This window comes from Akebia trifoliata, chromosome 5, assembly GCF_017979445.1.
Source record: "Akebia trifoliata isolate Shusen 1 chromosome 5, ASM1797944v1, whole genome shotgun sequence".
Taxonomy (NCBI): Eukaryota; Viridiplantae; Streptophyta; class Magnoliopsida; order Ranunculales; family Lardizabalaceae; genus Akebia; species Akebia trifoliata.
This window is the reverse complement of record NC_141379.1, coordinates 27,449,784-27,468,316: the sequence shown is the minus strand read 5'-3', so window position 1 is coordinate 27,468,316 and position 18,533 is coordinate 27,449,784.

Below are 18,533 nucleotides of genomic sequence, written 5' to 3'. Positions count from 1 at the left end.
ATTTTATCTCTCATTTTTAATTAGTGCTTGCCGTGTTAAGAATCTTCCTTTTTTGAGAAAGATCAGTTATGAGGCTTGGTCCCCCTCACATCGTGATGTGTTAGGTTACCTAATAATTTATTGGCCCAAGTGATGTATATTTTCAAAATGGAAAATGCTGGAATGATACAAACGGAGACACAAAGGTGACAAAAATGATGTGGTGGTGCACACATAATTGTAACAATTTTTTACTCGTATCTCGCGAAAAAGCATCTACAGTAATAGGCACAACACCACATCATTTTGTCACCTTTGTGCACCTAGCATGATTCTTTTCAAAATATATGTGGATTTTCTAAATTTCAATCACAATAAATATTGTAGTTCAAGTTAATAATGGAGAAATCAACTAGCGCTAGGCACGGTGGCCAAGGCATCTATCCAAAAAGGGAGAGATCTTGAGGTCAAGCCCCCTCGTTGGCCACCCATAGGGATTTATCCCTACTTACCTAGTATGTGCGGTTTGTGGGGTATTGCATGTGCCCAGGGGACTTAGGCGAGATATAATGCTCTAAAAGGCCAATTGTGTCTCCCCTACTATTTGGGCCTATGGTCATGAGGATTCAAAATGCTTTCACCCTATAATTATTGACCAAACACCCTCAGGCCCATCTAAAAGAAAAAAAAAATGTAAGGAAAATAAACTAGATATATTCAATTTATTTCCTTGTTAGGCACAATAGAAATTATTTCACCTCTCTCTATCTTATAGATATAGGTTATTAGCTCATTCATTCCCAATTTCCCATAAAAAAAATCTCATTTATTCCAATTTCAACCCATGATTGAGGCTCTCCATCAATATAATAAATTGGGATTTGAAGAAAACAACAGATTTCATAGAGATTAATTTCTAGGGATACACATTTCCCTAGAGATACATTTTTCTAGTGTTTTAAAGATCAATTATTTGTAATTCTAGAATGTTGATAAAACCACACAATCTCCTTATCACACTGTAGACACCCGAATTTGAGCGGGCCCTCGACGTAAGATGCCCCCAAAAATCGAAAATTGGGATGGGCCCCAAAGCCCAAACCTACGAAAAATACAATGCATTTTCAATTAATAAGTGTCCGGGGTCACCCACGTGGCCCATGGACCCGCACACCTCACCACTCTCATACATCTTTAAAATCAACCCAATCCAATCCAACTTAAGTCCAATCCAACATAAAACCCAACTCAACACTATTCTACAACAACCCAACCCAATCCATCACCTAAGCCAAAACCCTACCAATCAATCTACCACTAAAGCCCAAAGCCTACTTCACTACCCAAATCCAATCCAACCCATCATCATCACATCAAACCAATCACCAAGAGATGACACATGTCATCATCCCCTTCCACCTCCCTCATCTAATCAACTCAACCCATAACCCTACCCTAACCTAACCTATTCCCCATCCTCTCATCATCAACAACCCACAACTCAACCCATAAACCCTACCCTAACCTAACCTATTCCCCATCCTCTCATCATCAACAACCCACAACTCAACCCATACCCTATACACCCTAACCTATCCCTCATTCTTTAACCACCCACATCACAACCCATATCTATCCATCACTTTCCCTTAAACACACTCCATAAAATCACCTCAACCCATACCTCAACCCATACCTCCCATACTCTTCTCTCTAATCATCTAACCACCATCACCAATCAACCAATCTCTCCATCTCTCCATTTGCCACATGTCATCATCCCTTCAATCCTCTCAAAATCAAACCAATCACCACTCATCTCTCCAAATCAAACACCATACTTCTTCAACCATCTCAACACTCCTTCTCCAAACAACTCCCTTACACCACCACTCCCCCATCAACCATCACTCATCTCATCCCACCAAACACTCTACCCAAATGGATTTGGGTAAGATCCAAACCATTTGGGTTAAAACACAACCCATTTCCATCATTACAAAAATACCCCCTCATTTTCATCTCAAATTTCATACCCTTTTCCTCTCAAACCCATGCCATTAACCACTATTCTCTTCATTCACCCCATTATACCCCTAAAATACATCCCAACTTCTATAAAAATCCCTCCATTCTCTTCCTACACTACCTAATGAAAATTTGAGAAAAAATCCTAAAAACACTACAACACTCTACTTTACTTTCTTCACTATACTCAACCCTCTCTCATCTCATCTCAACACCTCACTCTCAACTCAACTCAATCTTCTACAACTTCAAGCAAGTCCAAGTCAACTCAAGAGAAGACATTTGAAGATCAACTCAAGGACAAGGTGGGTTTGGACCAAGAACACCCCCCTCAACTTCCCTCCTCTACTCTCCCCTTTTCCCACACATTTGCACACACCACCATGGGTTAAATCACAAGAGGGCCCCTTCTATATAAGGGTGCCCTTAATGATTGAATCCAACATTGAAAGTCCCTCATGTTTGAGGGCACACATCGATTTCCTTTCTTTTTCATTTTATTTTCTTTATTTTCCAAAAAACCGAATCCGAGGTTACCACATTACGTGGGTGGAGTAGGGTGCCTAACACCTTCCCTACTCCATAAATGGACCCCCTTACCTTTGAGTCAAAGGTTGGACCATGCACCTTATTCTACGAGAGTCATCAAAAGGATGTCAAAATGACATGATTTTCAAAAACACCAATCCGGGTGACCATTCACACCCCTTTACCAATTTGAATGGTGGCGACTCCAAAACACCCCAAGTGGAGGGATGTTTGAAGAATTTCAAAATCCCGTGTCCACAGCTTGGCGACTCCACTGGGGAGTACCACTAGTGGGTCCAACCCTCTTCCTTGATTCGGTTATTTCAAAAAAAAAAAAAAAATGATGTGTTTTCCTTTTGTTTTGTTTTTTTTTGATTTTCTACTAACGTTTGCCTTGTTTCTTTTCTTTCCTTTTACAAGTTTTCATATGGGAATGTTTGTAATATTTTATTTACATGTACATTTTGCTTTATTTTATTTTTGGACAAGGATGTAAGGATGGATACGATTCAAAGAATGCACGTACATGCACTTGCGATTCACACCCTTATGCATAAGCCACCCCCCTCCTCTTTAAATTTCTAACCCCGGATGCCGGTACTCTCAAGCCCCCGAGATCGCTATTTTGGGTGGCTGGGAGGAGAACATCCACCCCATTCACCAACCTAAGATGTGTGCACTTTTGTCCCATCAAGGTTTGAAGAATGGGTAGCCGAAAAATTACCTACAAACCGCATGCATCGAAGCGTAATTAATAGACAAAGGACACTAATTTCCAATTTAATGTCGTATCCATCCCACTTGTGTGTGTTGTAATTTTATTTTATCATTTTTTCTTGTAGCCCACGATGGCAAGTTGTATAGATTTTAGGATTTTTATGTTTTGTTCTCATTTATATGTCCCCCTAGGTAAAAGGGGGAAATCTGTTTTTTTATTTTTTATGCATCATCAAAAAAAAAAAAAAAAAAAAAGTGACATTTTTTGTGGCCCAAGCCAAAAAACAGAGGCTATGTGCCTCAAAACCCAGGAATTTGGGGCCAAAACGGGATGAGGATCAAAAACAGAGCAAGGTTGGAAGGCCAGAAAAGGTTCTGGTCCGTGCTTGAAGCACGGACTCAAGAAATATTGTCAAGTCCGTGCTTAGAAAACGGACTGGGCAAATTTTCTTAGGTCCGTGCTTGAAGCACGGACCCGTAAAAAAAAAAAAAAAAAAAAAAAAAAAAAAAAATTTGGTCCGTACTTGAAGCACGGACCAGCCAAAAAGTGTTAGGTCCGTGCATGAAAAACGGACCCAAAAAAAAAAAAAAAAAAAAAAAAAAAAATTTTGATGTTCTGGTCCGTACTTGAAGCACGGACCAGCCAAAAAGCTAGGTCCGTACTTGAAAAACGGACCCTAAAAAAAAAAAAAAAAAAAAAAAATTTTTTTTTTTTTCATTTTGTTCCTTATGTCAGTCTTGACAACTTTTCTTCTCGAAGTTTTTTTTTTATTTTGAGTTTTAAAGCTTGAAAATGATCAAATGATTCACTTTACTAGAAAACTCAGGGCCTACCACTTGTAATCGATCCCGCTCCAAACGAATTTTGCCCAACGCGGCTAACTATTGATCTCGGTCATAATCAAACTTGTCCTTCATCGAGTATACACCTCAAAATGGGTCCATGACCCAGATCCATTCCAAACTGGGTCCACGACCCGGATCCATGTCCGACTGGGTCCACGACCCAGATCCATGTCAACTGGGTCCACGACCCAGATCCAATCAACTGGGTCCACGACCCAGATCCATGTCAACTGGGCACGACCCAGATCCATGTCAACTGGGTCCACGACCCAGATCCATGTCAACTGGGTCCACGACCCAGATCCATATCAAACTGGGTCCACGACCCAGATCCGCATCAAACTGGGTCCACGACCCAGATCCAATCAAACTGGGTCCACGACCCAGATCCATGTCAACTGGGTCCACGACCCAGATCCAATCAACTGGGTCCACGACCCAGATCCAATCAAACTGGGTCCACGACCCAGATCATGTCAACTGGGTCCACGACCCAGATCCAATCAACTGGGTCCACGACCCAGATCCAATCAAACTGGGTCCACGACCCAGATCCATGTCAACTGGGTCCACGACCCAGATCCAATCAAACTGGGTCCACGACCCAGATCCATGTCAACTGGGTCCACGACCCAGATCCAATCAACTGGGTCCACGACCCAGATCCAATCAAACTGGGTCCACGACCCAGATCCATGTCAACTGGGTCCACGACCCAGATCCAATCAAACCGGGTTCCCGACCCAGATCCGCTTAAACTAGGTCCGATCCAGATCCACAACCAATCGAGTCCACGACCCATAGCGAATCAAGTTCATGATCCATCTATGATCTAATAAAGATAACAACCAATCAATCGACTCAAACACATTCAACTTTTTCAAAAAAAAAAAAAAGATGTTAACAAAGCACCAATTGCAGTCCTTGATCAAAGTCGGTGCCTAGAAAGATCTTACCCTGTTGATACGAGGGGGATAGACTACGTCTATTCAGGGAACAAGGTGATTTAAGAGTGCCATTGTGCGCCGCCTCTTCCTTGGAGATCCGCCTGGCCGACGATGATTTCAGAGAACTGAATTGGGGGCTGCCAAAATATAGGTTATTCTAACTCAATTTATCTCAGAAGTTTCTTTTCAAAATGTTTCCCGACTCCGTGTCGATGCCAGCCCCGTGCTGATGAAATTACCTTAAAAAAAAAAAAAAAAGTCTTCCCGACTCCGTGTCGATGCCAGCCTCTGTGCTGATGAAATCACCTTTTTCAAACCATTTTACCGACTCCGTGTCGATGCCAGCCCCGTGCTGATGAAATTACCTTTTTCAAAAACGTTTACCCGACTCCGTGTCGATGCCAGCTCCATGCTGATGTAACTTCTTTTCAAAATATCTTACCGACTCCGTGTCGATGCCAGCTCCGTGCTGATGTAACTTCTTTTCAAACCGTTTTACCCGACTCCGTGTCGATGCCAGCTCCGTGCTGATGTAATTTCTTTTCAAAATGTTACCGACTCCGTGTCGATGCCAGCTCCGTGCTGATGTAAATTCCTTTCAAATCTTTCAAACCGTTTTACCGACTCCGTGTCGATGCCAGCCCCGTGTTCTGATGTAATTTATTTTCAAACCGTTGTTACCGACTGATCGTGTCGATGTCAGCTCCGTCTGCTGTATGAATCTTTTCAAAATGTTTTTCTCGACCGACGATCCGTGTTGCGATCCAGCCCGCGCCGCCGTGTGCTTTGGAATTACCTTTTAAAAAAAAAAAAAAAAAATGTTTTAAACCCGACCCCGTGTCGATGCCAGCTTCGCGCTGATGTAATTATTTTCTCTCAAAAACAATCCAGCTCCGCGCTGACGAACCGTATTTTCAAGCTCACCTAACTAAATTTCCCTTTTTGAGTACCATCCCATAATAATTACCGGACTAATAAAACATCATGCATTTCCCTTTTTGTAAGTAAGATAGTAACACTTGGTCTTCTGTACCCACAGGTGGCCAAACGAAAAAAGTACAAACATCCTGAGAAGCCTCCATACTTTCTCCGATCATCTTCATCAGCTATGAGTAACTCAGATGAACCACAACCTGCGACAAATGAACTGGCCGAAGCCAATGCAATGATAGCAAAGCTGTTAGAAACAACGAAAAGGCAGGAACAAATCTTAGCGGCTGTCTTGAGTAGCACCAATTTTCTGCAAGCACAGGCAACTCAGCATCAAGCATCCGGGTCAAACCCCGAACCCCCCGAGCAAATACGACCAGACCAACAAACCACCCCACCTCCTACTGTGCCAATATATCAGGGTCCTCCGCTCTATATACCACAGAACCCACCGCCTCCGGTGATGATCCCAGATGACGAGTGTGACTTTAGGGCTCCTGAAGCTAAGAGTGCTACTGACGACAAAATGGCCCGACAGATTGAATCTCTCCAGGAGGAAATGCGGCGGATGAAGGGCACAAATACTCTGGGAGGGACAAGATTCAGGGACCTATGCTTCTATCCCAACGCACAGCTGCCGGCCAAGTTTAAATGCCCGGAATTTGAGAAATATAATGGTGTTGGGTGTCCTCTGTCACACCTCAAATTATATTGTGGATCAATGTGCCAGTATGGCGAGGATGATAGACTATTGGTGCAACTTTTCCAAAGAAGCTTAACAGGACCGGCCCTTAAATGGTTCTCAGGATTGGACCATACCCTCATCAAGAGTTGGCAGGATTTAGCAGAAATGTTCTGGCACAATTATCGGTTCAATACAGATGTGGGTCTGGATCGGAATGATATGGCTAAGATGACGAGGAAACATAAAGAAACAGTGAAAGAATATGCCCAGAGATGGCGGGAGTCCGCTTCACAAGTACGGCCCGCAATGACCGAACAGGAGATGAACACTACGTTTATCTCAACACTGGGGCATGCCTTTTACACTCATTTGGTTGGACACACTACAGGCACATTCTCGAATTTAGTTCAAGTGGCAGACCGGGTCGAGGACGGGATCCGAACCGGTCTAATATTTGACTTTACAGCCTTGAGTGCAGCAGCGGGGACCTCGGCACAAAAGAAATCAGTGCCTTTTGTCAAGAAGAAAGAGGATACCCAAGTCAATAATGTACAACCCAGCCAACCTCTCATCATTCATCAGCACCAGCTCAGCGGCCACAGGCACCCCAGGCACATTGGGCGCCGGTACCACCAGCACCTCGAGCTGCCTGGGTTCCAGCACCGCGCAGAATCCCTTCCGAACAGTTCCTCCACAAGCCAGCCAGGCACAACAGTATGGGCAGAATCAACAAGCAAGACCGAACCGAGTAAATAGAGTATTTACCAGGTTACCCATGACATATCTGAGTTACTGCCAATCTTGCTTAGGGGTGAATATCTCGCAAAACGTCCACCAAATCCTGAAGCTGCCAAAGGGCCAGGGTACAACCCCAATTTGATTTGTGAATTTCATATGGGTGCACCGGGGCACTCGACAGACCAATGCTGGCAGCTCAAACATCAGGTACAGAACTTGATTGACAAGAAGGCTCTTATCCTGGATGGGCCTCCCAACCCACCCCAACAACAGAACATCAATCAAAACCCCCTACCTACTCATAACGGGGAGGGAGTGGGCACAGGGTAAATGTCATTTGTGGAGAACTCGACTTCAATCCTTCGGATCTGATAGCACCTATCGGGTCCAAAATCAGGGTCCATCTAACTCAAGGATCAGAAGCACCAACAGTCAGCACAGTCAACCATTACACAACCAACCAACCACTCACCCAAAATTCACTACCACTCAGATTAGCCGACCTCACCATCCATCCCACTCATCAAAATGCTACTACCCAACCTCCTTTAGTCATACCTTACGGATCACCCCATCATCAAAATTCAACCAGGCCTCCCCTTGTTATACCCCACGCACCACCATATTCCCAGGATCAACTCGACCCCCCCTCCATATACCATATACTTCATCTCCACGTCCACCACTCGTCATTCCATATACTCCATCGACTCCTCACATAACTTCCCCTACCATCACTACACCCAAATCATCACCACCTCCTCTCATTCTCAATATGAAACCCGATCCACCCCCCATGACCATACATTCACCTAAGCCATTCCCCTATAGCTCTCTCCAGGCAGTTCCTTGGAGTTATGAGACTACCATCACCACAACCGCCGGGGTCGAAACAATGAAGAAGGCATTGGTGGCCGATATCGGTAATATGACAAAGACAGGGAGATGCAAAAAAATACCAACAAAGGGGGTAAGCATCAAGGAAAAGACTGAAGAAACGACAGAGGAGGAAAAAAAGGAAGGAAAAAGGAAAGGGCAAGATGGACGAGAATGACCAGAAGAAAGAGGAGGTGAAAGCAGCAGATAAAAAAGCTGAAGCAAAAGTGACAGACAAAGAAGCCACTGACTTTATTAAGCTCATCCTCAAGAGAGAGCATAACATAATAGACAGATTGAACAAGCAGCCAGATCAAGTCAGCATCCTAGGACTAATGCAAAAATCGGAAGAACACCAAAATGCATTGTTAAAAGTCCTAAGAGGATCACATGTACCTTCGACCACGACACCAGCGCAGTTAGAGCAAACAGTTGGCCAAATCATAGCCCACAATCCTATTATTTTCACTGAAAGTGAGTTTACGCCTGAGGGGACGGGGCATGTCGAGCCACTGAACATTATGGTCATATGCAAGGGCATGATGGTTGCCAGGGTGCTGATTGACAATGGCTCAGCGCTTAATGTTTGTCCACTTGAGACCTTCAGAAAGCTGAACGCCGATTGGTCGTATGTGAAACCCAATAATAAGGTTGTTCGAGGGTTCGATAGTTCGAAAAGGGACTCGTTGGGCGAGGTGAACCTACCAATCACAATAGGACCTTGCACCTTTGAAGTGACGTTTGAAGTCATGGAAATACCAACGACCTTCAACTTGTTACTGGGTAGGCCTTGGATCCATACTGCCGGGGCTGTGCCTTCCTCGTTGCACCAAAGAGTCAAATTTATCATGGGGCAAAGGATGGTATCAGTATTGGCAGAGAACCTTATTCCAGCGGGGAGAGCCCCAGACGTGCCTTTCATTGATATAGAGATGACGAAGGACAAGGCACTCTACCATTCGTATCAATTTGCGGCTGTCAACCACATCGAGAAAGGAAAGGAGAATGTAAAGGCAAAGCTATCGAGAGCGAACATTATGGTTGGTCGGGTCATGAAAAGGGGAGGTTACCGGCCCAAGCAAGGGTTAGGACCAGGGGGAAAAGGAAGAGCTACACCAGTCGAAGCAAGCAAATATACTCCTTATTTTGGTCTAGGGTTCAGGCCCACAAAGAAAGACATAGCAGAAATGAAAGAAAAGAAGAAAGAACTTCGACTAGCAAGAAAGCAAAATCGGGAATCGAATGTCTGGAACCCGGGCCGAGTCCCTCACATCAGCGTAAGCTTCCCGAAATCCCATATCAGACCTGAGGGCTTATCAGAACCACCAACGGCTAAAAGGTCAAAAACGGTAAATCTCAAGCCCGTGCACATTCGCAAAGACCCAATCGTCGAGTCCCAACCATCCTTCGTAGAAGGCATTGACGTTTTGTTCAATGGGGATTCCGAGAAAAGTCCATTAGAGACCGTGCCAACATCATCAAAGTCAAAATCACTACTGACCAAGGGAACAAATCACCCTTTCCAAAGGGCATTGACTGGGCATCAGTCGTCATCCCACCGAGTTTGGGAGGGACTGTGCCCCAACCTGACAACAACAACAATCAAACGGAGATCATGGTTATCTCCGAACCATCAACCAAATCACCCAACACATCACCTTCACATCTCATCCGCCCCCTCAGAGTAGGGGAGACACTGCACAATTGGGAAGAATTCCCATTGACATTCGAGGCTGTCGAGGCCTCCAAAAAAAAAACGCCGTTAGGCGGCACCAGTTTGCCCGAGGATCATAACGAGCCCTCGTCCTCGGGTAAAGACTGTTTTGAGGGCTCCCTATCTTTACTAATGCATGATGTTCTTCTTATTTCAGATGTCCGGAAAATAGCATTCAAAAATCAAAAAAATCAAAAATTCTTCAAAAATCAAAAAAATCGAAAAGTCTTCAAAAAACAAAAAATCAAAAAGTTTTCAAAATTTCAAAAAAAGAGATATATTTCAAAAACCAAAAAAAGAGTTTTCTCAAAATTTAAGGGATTTGTCTCAATCGAATGGACCTTTGGACAGAACAGAATATGAAAAGGATGAGTATGACTTCGATCTTGAACTCGACTTCGATCTCATGGGAATTGAAGAAGAGTCTGAGGACGAAGTGGAATACCCTCCTAAAGAAATCAAGGACCTGTTAGAACGACATGAAAAGGGTGTTCAGCCAAACATTGAGGATACAGACTCAGTTAATCTCGGCACTGAAGATGACCCACGTGTTGTAAAAATCGGAGCCTTGTTAACCCCTCAGCAGAAAGAAGAAATGATCGAACTATTGCGTAACTATCAAGACATCTTCGCCTGGTCCTACAAAGATATGCCTGGGTTGGACACTGATCTTGTTGTTCATAAGTTGCCGATCGCACCTGAGAGCAAGCCGATCAAGCAAAAATTAAGAAGACTTAAGCCAGAATGGACACTCAAAGTCAAAGATGAAGTGATGAAACAGTTTCAAGCAGGATTTCTCGCCGTCTCCACGTATCCCGAATGGCTAGCCAATGTCGTTCCGGTACCAAAGAAGGATGGGAAAGTAAGAATGTGTGTCGACTATCGGGATCTGAACAAGCCAGTCCTAAGGATGATTTTCCACTACCTCACATCGACACTCTAGTCGATAGTACAGCAGGGCATGGTATGTTCTCATTCATGGATGGTTTCTCCGGGTACAATCAGATAAAAATGGCAGAAGAAGACCAAGAAAAGACAGCATTCATTACACCCTGGGGTACTTTTCATTACAAAGTCATGCCGTTTGGGCTTAAAAACGCAGGGGCAACCTATCAACGTGCAATGACGGCTTTATTCCACGACATGATCCACAAGGAAATGGAAGTCTACGTAGATGATATGATCGCTAAATCAGGCATAGAAGAAGATCATCTGTAAATCTCAAAAATTGTTCGACAGGCTAAGGAAATACAGCTTAAGGCTCAATCCAGCAAAGTGTGTATTCGGGGCAACATCAGGCAAGTTTGCTAGGCTTCATCGTCAGTAGAAGAGGCATGAGATAGATCCAGCAAAGACCAAGTACATTCTCGAAATGAAAGCACCGGTATCAGAAAGGGATGTCCGAGCATTTCTGGGTAGAATACAGTATATCAGCAGATTCATTGCGCAACTCACGCCTATTTGCGAACCAGTATTTAACTGCTCAGAAAAGATATGCCGAAAGCATGGAACGAAGACTGTCAAGAAGCCTTCGACAAGATAAAGAAATATTTGCTCAATCCACCGGTCTTGGTTCCTCCTACGCCAGGACGACCCTTACTGATGTACATCTCGGTGCAAGAAACGTCTATGGGCTGTGTACTGGGACAACACGATGAGTCAGGTAGAAAAGAGCAAGCCATTTACTATCTCAGCAAAAAGTTCACTGATTATGAGGCAAAGTATTCGGCACTCGAGAAGACTTGTTGTGCATTGGTCTGGGCATCTCAACGACTGCGCCACTACCTCCTCAGCTACTCGACTATGCTCATTGCTCGAATGGATCCGCTCAAGTATCTCTTTGAAAAACCAGCACTAACAGGTCGTACTGCAAAGTGGCAATTACTATTATCTGAGTTCGACATCACCTATGTCACTCAAAAGGCCATCAAGGGGCAAGCCATTGCCGACCATTTAGCCGAGCATCCATTACCTGATTACGAACCATTGAAGACAAACTTTCCTGACGAAGCCATATTGCTCACTGAGATTGAGGACGATGATGAAGAACCAGGTTGGAAAATGTATTTCGACGGAGCAGCAAATCAAAAAGGAAACGGAATAGGGGCAGTCTTGATCAAACCAGACGGGTCTCACGTGCCAATTGCAATCAGACTAAAATTCCAATGTTCCAACAACGAGGCTGAATACGAAGCGTGCATAGCAGGGCTGAAAGCAGCACTGGATCTCGAGGTAGATGAGATCGATGTTTTCGGAGATTCAAGCCTAGTAGTCTATCAGACGACTGGAGAATGGAAGACTCGAGAGCAGAGATTGATCCCTTACCACGAGTATCTAGAAGAACTAAGCTCATGCTTCGATAGAATCTCCTTCACTTATATGCCGAGAGCTAAGAATCAATTTGCTGATGCACTAGCAACGCTCGCTTCCATGATCAGTATCTCAGAGGATTTAGTCATTGATCCTATTGAGATTGGACTTCAAGACGAGCCAGCTTACTGCCTACCCGTCGAAGTCGAAGAATCTGAAGAAAAACCTTGGTACTCAGACATCAAAGCCTACATCGAAGATCGAACTCTCCCATCAGATGCAACGTCTAATGATCGAAGGACTATCCAGAAGCTAGCAGGCCAATTCTTCCTAAGCAATGGCATTCTGTACAAGAAATCACATCATGAAGTCTTACTCCGATGTGTGGCAGAACTAGAAGCAAAACGACTGATCGAAACCGTACATGGTGGAGTCTGCGGACCTCACATGAATGGTCACATGCTTGCTAAAAGGTCATGAGAATGGGATATTACTGGACAACCATGGAAAGTGACTGTTATCAACACGTCCGTAAATGCCATCTCTGCCAGATCTATGCCAATAAGATCAACGCGCCACCATCAGAATTGCACAATATGACTACTCCTTGGCCCTTCTCACTCTGGGGCATGGACGTCATTGGACAGATTTCGCCAAAAGCTTCAAATGGGCACCGCTTCATCCTAGTCGCTATCGATTACTTTACGAAATGGGTAGAGGCCGCTTCTTATGCCAATGTCACAAAGAGCAGTGTTCTGAAGTTTGTCAAGAACAATATTATCTGCAGATATGGGCTTCCTAGTGGTTTAGTGACAGACAACGCCAAGAACTTCAAAAACAAGGACATGATCAAGATGTGGCGAGGACTTTCAATCACTCATCACAACTCTGTACCGTATAGACCCAAAATGAACGGAGCAGTTGAGGCTGCCAACAAAAACATCAAAAGAATCATCGAGAAAATGGCAGTCACCTACAAAGATTGGCACGACATGTTGCCTTTCGCTCTTCATGCTTATCGAACTTCATTTCGAACTTCAACTGGGGCAACTCCGTACTCATTGGTGTATGGAATGGAAGCAGTCTTACCTGTCGAGGTCGAGATTCCCTCCCTCCGGATCTTAAAAGAAGCAGAGTTGGATGAAACAGAATGGGTTCAAGCTCGATTTGATCAACTAAATCTGATTGAAGAGAAGCGTCTCGCAGCTATCTGTCATGGTCAAATTTACCAACGGCGAATTGCACGGGCTTACAACAAGAAAGTCAAACCTCGGAATTTCTCACCAGGAGACCTTGTCTTGAAAAAGATCTTACCAATACAAGAAGATGCTAGGGGAAAATTCAGACCAAATTACGAGGGACCATTCATTGTGCAGAAGGTAATGACGGGAGGAGCTTTGATCCTTACAGAAATGGACGGACAAGTCTTCCCTCAGCCGATCAATGCTGACACCGTTAAGAAATACTACGCCTGAGATCTGACCCTGAGATGACGAAAGGCCATCTTTGCTATCCTGAAAACAACTATCTAACCCTAGTCAACCCTTTTGAGCCATCACGTTCATTTCTTAACCTAAGACTGGGGCAAGTCAAAAAAAAAAAAAAAAAAAAAAAAAAAAAAAAAAAAAAAAAAAAAAAAAAAATGGGAAACAAAAGAAAAGAAAATCAGAAAGTCAAAGCATCAGCTACTCCTGGCCCGCATGAGGATAAACTGTGAACGGCTAAAATACAAAAAAAATCAAAAAATTCAAAAACTCGGACATTTGATCTGAGCTCGACCCAAATCTCCAGCCTAAACAAGTTCGAGAGACGCTGGGAGGAGACATAGATCACCTTTTCGAAACAAAAATAGACGAACCCCATGTCTAACCCACTTTAGATAAACTCAGACCTTAACCTCTTTTGTACCTTTCCATCACACTTAGCCTTAGCCAACATTTCGTCCCACCAAAAGTCCTTTCAGATCAGGGAATGTTCTAAGGCATCATAATGACGGTGGCAGCACCAATGATCTGGCAGCTTGATCCGGACCTCAAAGTCTTATTAGTCGTTGGAAGATTCGAGAGGGGAGTCCAGGTCGGATATTCGAAAAAAAAAGAGTACTCGAAGTGTAGAGTAATTGATCTCGCGGCTCAACTTGAGTTGTCGAGCCACGAACAGTCGTCAGCAAACTCGAGAGGGGAATCTAGATCTGTTACTCAAGAAAGAGTACCACTACAAGAGTAGAGTCGCCGATCTCGCAGCTCAACTTGAGTCACCAAGCCACAAAGACACAGAGGCTCCAAACAAGATTTGCAATGTAAAAATCCAAAAAATACAAGCATAGTCTGAAAGGGCATAGTGAAAACCCGAAAGGGCGCTATGAGTAAAAAATCAGACTATGGCAAGATCAAACCACCGGCACGATGAAAACCCAAAAGGGCATCGATGCGCAAAAATGTGGAAACCGGGTCTGGTGAAAACCGTAACTGGCACCAGGGGCAATAAGGGACAAACAAAAAAAAAAAAAAAAAAAAAAAAAAAAAAAAAAAAAAAAAAAAACAAAAAAAAAAAAAAAAAAAAACAACTCCTGGCCCGCATGAGTATAAACTGTGAACGGCAAAAAATTTCCCAGAATCCTAAGTCTCATTGCTCGATCGATATTCACCCAGTACTGGGGCACTGGGGATGACTCTAAAAGAACCTGAGAACTGCTGACATCTATATCCTCAGTAGTTGGCAAAAACACCAATATCATCGAGATAACAAGGTTTTTCGAAAATCTTCATATTTTGGATCTACAATATCTATTCGACAAAGACAAATTACCAAAAATTCAAATGTTTTCAAAACTACTATTTTGGCCGATGACGAAAAATCTAGGACTTATTCAAACATCATGTTTTCAAAGCAATAGATACACCTGAGGCCAAGTAAGTAAAAAACCTATTTTCCTTTCATTTCAAAAAGTTTACATTACATTTTGTAAACACAAAAAGAAAAAAAAAAAAAAAACAAAAATAAAAAGAAACAAAAAAAACAGGTGCCAATCACACATCTCGCCGAGAAATGAAGAAGGAATCGAGTCTCTCTTCTAAGGCGCGAATGCGGGCAGCTTGTCCCATCATTACCACCTCAGCATCGGAAGCATCACAACTCACCGGTAGGATGCAAAGGCATCAAAACAGGGACCTTGAGCAAGTCCTCTCCCGAAGATCATCAATCTTTACCCTCAGAATGGAAGACTCTTCAATCCTCAAAGACTCGAGTCGAGCTATCTGGTCCTTCAAATCATTCTCAGAACGTAGCCAAATCTTCTCAATCCGCTTATGAGACACCTTCATCTCCGCCAGTCGATCACGGTGGTCAAAAGAACGAGAACTAGAAGACCTCCTTTGAACTGAAGGCGTGGCACAAGTTCTCTCAGCAATCTGTTGTTGCATCCAAAGTTGGGTTTTGAAAAGAATAACTCGAAAATACAGGATGATCAAGAGTCATCACGTTCTTCCAAGCTTTCTCTAACCTATTACGCAATTGCCCGAGGAGGGAGAAGAAGAAAAAAGACCCGACCCACTCTCCAAAATCTCCATGAGTCACTATACCCTGTTCTTCACCAAATTGCCACACACACGAAGAGGGATGTAGTGAGTAGCTCCAGTCAAACCAATCAATATGGCAAAACAACTCTGAGAAAAGGAAAGAACGTGAACCGAAGGTTGGAAGGTGCCTAACCAACGTATCTCTTCATCTGGTATACCTTGCAAACTTCAAACCAACCCAACTGCCACCAGAATGGACAGGGAGTTTTCGTTTGTTCATCAAAATCACCAAATCAGCATGGACGTTGAAAGGACGACTAATGGGTGTAGTCAAAGCCAAATGATCGAAGAACCAAAGCTGCACAAAAGGGAAGTCAACTCTAATCACAACACTTCAAAATTAAAGGCTTAAATCATGATGATTACAAACCCAAAAAGCAAAAACAAAAAAAAATAATAAAAAATCAAAAATCAAAATCAAAAAACCAAAAAATCAAAATGGTATTTTGCAAAAGCCAAATTCGATTGCTTAAAGACTAGTTTGAAAATACCCATGTCAAAATTTTCACAAAATCATCACAAATCCAAGACCTCACACGAGCTCCGCGCCACGAGGTCGAGGAAATCAATCGGCACCCTGTCAGACCCCGTGCTTGGGTAGCCATCTCTTATCCATCAAATCAAATCGGTGTTTTCAAAAACTTGTCTAAGCAAAATCCTCGGACCCGCACAAATCAGGGTTTCGTCTATTCTTTGCAGTTCTTTGCACGCAACTCCTGCAAAGAGGGGCAGCTGTAGACACCCGAATTTGAGCGGGCCCTCGACGTAAGATGCCCCCAAAAATCGAAAATTGGGATGGGCCCCAAAGCCCAAACCTACGAAAATACAATGCATTTTCAATTAATAAGTGTCCGGGGTCACCCACGTGGCCCATGGACCCGCACACTCACCACTCTCATACATCTTTAAAATCAACCCAATCCAATCCAACTTAAGTCCAATCCAACATAAAACCCAACTCAACACTATTCTACAACCCAACCCAAATCCATCACCTAAGCCCAAACCCTACCCAATCTACCACTAAACCCAAAGCCTACTTCACTACCCAAATCCAATCCAACCCATCATCATCACATCAAACCAATCACCAAGAGATGACACATGTCATCATCCCCTTCCACCTCCCTCATCTAATCAACTCAACCCATAACCCTACCCTAACCTAACCTATTCCCCATCCTCTCATCATCAACAACCCACAAACTCAACCCATAACCCTACCCTAACCTAACCTATCCTATTCCCCATCCTCTCATCATCAACAACCCACAACTCAACCCATACCCTATACACCCTAACCTATCCCTCATTCTTTAACCACCCACATCACAACCCATATCTATCCATCACTTTCCCTTAAAACACTCCCATAAAATCACCTCAACCCATACCTCAACCCATACCTCCCATACTCTTCTCTCTAATCATCTAACCACCATCACCAATCAACCAATCTCTCCATCTCTCCATTTGCCACATGTCATCATCCCTTCAATCCTCTCAAAATCAAACCAATCACCACTCATCTCTCCAAATCAAACACCATACTTCTTCAACCATCTCAACACTCCTTCTCCAAACAACTCCCTTACACCACCACTCCTCCCATCAACCATCACTCATCTCATCCCACCAAACACTCTACCCAAATGGATTTGGGCAAGATCCAAACCATTTGGGTTAAAACACAACCCATTTCCATCATTACAAAAATACCCTCATTTTCATCTCAAATTTCATACCCTTTTCCTCTCAAACCCATGCCATTAACCACTATTCTCTTCATTCACCCCATTATACCCCTAAAATACATCCCAACTTCTATAAAAATCCCTCCATTCTCTTCCTACACTACCTAATGAAAATTTGAGAAAAAATCCTAAAAACACTACAACACTCTCTTACTTCTTCTTCACTATACTCAACCCTCTCTCATCTCTCTCATCTCAACACCTCACTCTCAACTCAACTCAATCTTCTACAACTTCAAGCAAGTCCAAGTCAACTCAAGAGAAGACATTTGAAGATCAACTCAAGGACAAGGTGGGTTTGGACCAAGAACACCCCCCTCAACTTCCCTCCTCTACTCTCCCTTTTCCCACACATTTGCACACACCACCATGGGTTAAATCACAAGAGGGCCCCTTCTATATAAGGGTGCCCTTAATGATTGAATCCAACATTGAAAGTCCCTCATGTTTGAGGGCACACATCGATTTCCTTTCTTTTTCATTTTATTTTCTTTTTTATTTCCAAAAAACCGAATCCGAGGTTACCACATTACGTGGGTGGAGTAGGGTGCCTAACACCTTCCCTACTCCATAAATGGACCCCCTTACCTTTGAGTCAAAGGTTGGACCATGCACCTTATTCTACGAGAGTCATCAAAAGGATGTCAAAATGACATGATTTTTCAAAAACACCAATCCGGGTGACCATTCACACCCCTTTACCAATTTGGATGGTGGCGACTCCAAAACACTCCAAGTGGAGGGATGTTTGAAGAATGTTTCAAAATCCCGTGTCCACACACACCATACCTTTGGAAGTAGGTTTTTCATCCCTTATATTTTCTTTTACAATATTATTTTTGTAATAACTATTATGAATTTTAGGTTTCTAACAATTGATATCAAAGCCGATCGTTGTTGATC